This window comes from Camellia sinensis, chromosome 9 (genome assembly GCF_055761805.1).
Source record: "Camellia sinensis isolate YWXY chromosome 9, ASM5576180v1, whole genome shotgun sequence".
NCBI lineage: Eukaryota > Viridiplantae > Streptophyta > Magnoliopsida > Ericales > Theaceae > Camellia > Camellia sinensis.
Genome location: NC_138969.1, coordinates 5,727,894 through 5,732,225, shown reverse-complemented (window position 1 = coordinate 5,732,225; position 4,332 = coordinate 5,727,894). Strand labels below are relative to the sequence as shown.

The window sequence follows — 4,332 nt, the reverse complement described above, 5'->3', positions numbered from 1 at the left end:
ACGTCCTCCAGACTAGCCTAATCGACCACCTCTAGTACCAAACCGATCACCCCGACTCCCAGATGAAGCCCCATGAAACTTCCAACATGTCTCATGAGTATGCCGCGACTTGCGACAGTAATCACAGAACACAATATCCTTCCCTAAAGGATGAGAACGAGGTAGTGACAAACCAGCCCCATCTCGAAAAGGAGCAGAAAGTAATGCTGAATGGTCTCTAGTAGACGGTGGTAACATAGCAGAATGACGACTCCCCTTATTCTGTACATATGCAAAGGCCTTTTAAAGAGATGGAAGAACATCCATGCCAAGGACACGACTCTGAACCAGATCAAACTCCACATTGAGGCCTTCCAAAAATTTGAAGACCCTCTATTGTGCAAGAAACTTTTGATAACCAACTGAGTCAACTGTACAGACAGGCTTGTAATCCAGGAGATGATCTATCCATTTCCAACCATTAGTCAGAAAGGCGTAATATTGGAGAAGTGTCTGCTCCCCCTATACTGAGCGCTCAATAGACCGGCGTAGCTTAAAAGATTGAAAAAATTTCCTTTACGAGAATATGTAGCAACGACTGCTTCCCAAATATCCTGAACAGTATCCATGGATAAGTAGCCTTCACCAATCTCAGGAACCATGGAATGAATGAGTCACCCCATGATTAAAGAGTTGGTAATCTCCCATTGGTTATAGCCAAGATCCGTAATGTGAGAACCCGAATATAAAAATTAAGTAAATAATTAAATAATAATATTACAATCTCAAATATTTTGATGGAGAATTCTAAAGTGCAAATTAAATATTTGGAGGGTCTTTTAATTAATTTTTTTTTAAAAAAAACCTAAAATAAATTTATGGTGAAAGTATTTAATTTAGAGGCAAGATTTATTATAAAAAAAATATATATATAGAGAGAGAGGAGGGTGTGACTTGAACTCTAGACCACAAGGTTAATATATAAAACCCTTACCATTTGAGTTGCATAATGTGAGAACCCGAATATAAAAATTAAGTAAATAATTAAATAATAATATTACAATCTCAAATATTTTGATGGAGAATTCTAAAGTGCAAATTAAATATTTGGAGGGTCTTTTAATTAATTTAAAAAAAAAAAAAACCTAAAATAAATTTATGGTGAAAGTATTTAATTTAGAGGCAAGATTTATTATAAAAAAAATATATATATAGAGAGGAGGGTGTGACTTGAACTCTAGACCACAAGGTTAATATATAAAACCCTTACCATTTGAGTTGCATATAACTTATATATATGTTTTGTATATTTATATATTTATTTGACCTATATTGCCCAACACTAGTATAAAATAAAAACAAAACAAAACCCTACAATCTTATTTACTCACCCCAAGTAGCAGCAGCCGTTAGTCAAAAAGGGAGGGGAAGAGAGTGGCAAGCAGGCACACCATTAGGTTTCAAGTGAATTCATTGTCTTGGGTATGCATTTTCACCATCTTCCTTCCCTGTTTTCTTGATTCATTATTATCTATGATCATATTTTCTTTGATTGAGTATTGTCGTGAGGAAGCAGTGCAATAGTATGGTGGTTGATTGGGATTTTATTAATATTTTTAGTGCTCATACAAGTAGTGTTGATGGAATTTTAGAACAAGCAACACGTGGGGTATAGGTATTCCTTTTGTGAACTCTAGTGATGGGTTCTCCACTGTTGAAAGTGCTATAGTGGACATTAAATGGCTGTGCATAGTTAAGTGTTGTGTTTGAAGGTTGTACCAGTTGAGTTTCGGGAAATAGGAATCTAAGTGATAACTTAATAATGGAGTATTTCTTAGTACAAACAAAAAATAAAATAAAATTCTGTTCAGAACAGCAAACTTTAAAAATCAAGAAACCATATCAAATGGATGAATTTTAAATTGAAATTTTTACAGTAGATTAATTACATACTGAATTGTATATCTGATTTTTTTCATAATTTTTGGGGGTCAAAATCCATATAAATTGAGGTATTCAAATCTGTCCAGAAAACCAGTCCAAAACAGGAAATTTGGGAGTGTTGTTCTCTTTGGGTATAAATCCAAAAATTATCAAATTAGTGTCATTAGAACCGGTTACGAGTCTAGTTTCGTACGTTTTTGGCCTTGCATTGATTGCTCGTGTATATTAAGAGAACCATCAATTTCTTTAAAGTGCTGCAGAAAACAACCTGTTTGGATATAATAAATTGTAGAAAATTATTTTGATAAGCAAATCAAGTGAAACCAATTGGGTTTGAAACTTAGGATGTATTAGATCACATCTGGAGGTTATTGGAGTTTTTCGAACAACGTGGAGTGGGTTTTGTAATTTTCAAAGTTAGCGAATAGATTGGGAAAACTGGTTTAAAACACTGTTTCATCTCCAAGTCATTTTTAGTTAAGTTTCGATCGGAATCTATGTCTTGGGTGATTTTAGAACTTGAAGAATACGAACTTAGGTAATATTTAGGAGTAACGGTGAGTTGGGTTGAGCCGTGTTAGTGCGCTTTAGTTTGGGGTTACTTAGTTCGTATTCTTTAGTATTTTTAAATTTATAGTGACGTGTAGTTTTTATACTTGGTTCAGGGCGCTAGTTGGACTTTCATACTCTATTCGAGGATTATATTATTGCGTTTCAGGTGAGTAGTTTCATGCTACATATTTTTATAAATGTTCCCCTACCCTGAACTGTTGGAAAATTGTTTCATGATTAAACTGTTTTGATAAATTATTATATTATCAATTGAATCAAATTATTTCTGAAACATGTGTGAACTTGGCATACTGTAAACTATTTGTTTTGGTCTCATGTTTATAATGATGAACTACCATGTTTTGCGAAACTGATGTGTATTGATTACTGGGACCATGTGTGTATTTAGTCCAGGAAAATTATTCCACTGTGTGTGGTGACTCTGGCCACTAGGGAACAGATCCGGGTTGGGCCGTGATGACTCTAGTGCTCAACGATTGTAAGGAACAGACCTTTAAAAACAACTAGGTGACCTTCAATTGGATCGTCTTTGAGAAAAGGCCCAGGTGCCACCCTGAGGATGACTCTTAGTTCGGTATTGGATCCAACGGGGCTTATAGCCTGAGAAATGTGTGGCAGATTATTTGTTTTTATTGGTACCCAGAAAATTATTGGTGTTCATGTTATAATCTGTTTTAAGTGGAAAATGTTGTTTATCATGTTCTTGCGAGACATGAGTATTTTAAGTGTTGAACTGTGGAACCATCTTTTTGAAACAGATTGTATTTACCAAACTGTATGCCAATCTAGTTTCTGTGATATATATCTTATTTTGGAATTGAACCCTGTTTTCAAAACTGTATTTACTATCCATGTTGCTACTCACTGAGCTATCAGCTGACTTAGTTGTTTACCATTTCCAGGTGTTAGAAGGACTTAGAGTGGACTCATGGCGTAGCGGGGACTAAATTGCATGGACCTCTAGGGCATTCCTTTAGTTTAGAGTGTTATGTCAAATTTGTGCATATTTATATTTATTCTTATCGAAGTTCATTTAGGATTATTTTTTTTATATATGTGGGTTGTTTATATTCCATAAGTTTGGATGGTTTGTGATTACGGTTGATTTTGCCGTTTATAATTGTGACATGTCTGGATTGAGTTTTGGTTATTTATTATTGGACTATTGTTCAGTTGTTCAATATGATTGGATTCGTGTTTAGGCTTACGTGTGCCTTGGGCTAAGTCCCTGTGGGCCACGGCCGGTCATGCCCGGATTTGGGGTGTGACACGTAATACCTAGTGCTTGAACTTTCTCATTAACATATCCCATCTTCCCCCTACTCTTCAGAAAAAGTGTCAGACACTGAGACCATGAAAGGTAATTTTGACCATTAAACAAAGCGGTGGTGATTTTGAGGCTAGGGTTCAAGTTCTCAGATGTAGTAGTTATAACTGGACTGGAGCTCTCCTTTTTAGATAGGTGAGAAGTAGTGGTGGATTCACTAGTTAGGTCAGCCATAAGAACTCTACAATTTCAACCAAAAAAACTTTGCACAAAACACAAGAATGGAAAGAGGAATGGAATGGGCTGGACTGGACTAAAACAAACAAAATCACATACAGACCACTATAGGAGCATAACAATCAGATTAATGGGTCATCTATGGACCCAAAAAATAAATCAAATACGGGAAAACGAACCTCCAATCAAAACAAGTGCTAAACTGTGTTCAAGAAAGTGGAGAGAAAGAAACTTGAGGCAACAGAAGATGGACAGCCCTCAAACACTCATCCACAAGAACCGAAATACACAAAGAGAGGCTAGGACAGCTCTCACAAGGGTCAACTAGGCCA

The 4,332-nt window shown here is 35.8% G+C and overlaps 1 long non-coding RNA gene across 1 annotated transcript; it reads left to right on the top strand.

The window, feature by feature from the left end:
* Positions 1 to 1,332: 1,332 nt before the first annotated feature.
* Positions 1,333 to 3,661, top strand: LOC145799026 (uncharacterized). The gene is made up of 3 exons (XR_014341013.1): positions 1,333 to 1,461; positions 2,589 to 2,641; positions 3,399 to 3,661. It is a non-coding gene; the product is annotated as an uncharacterized LOC145799026 (long non-coding RNA).
* The last annotated feature ends 671 nt before the right edge of the window (positions 3,662 to 4,332 follow it).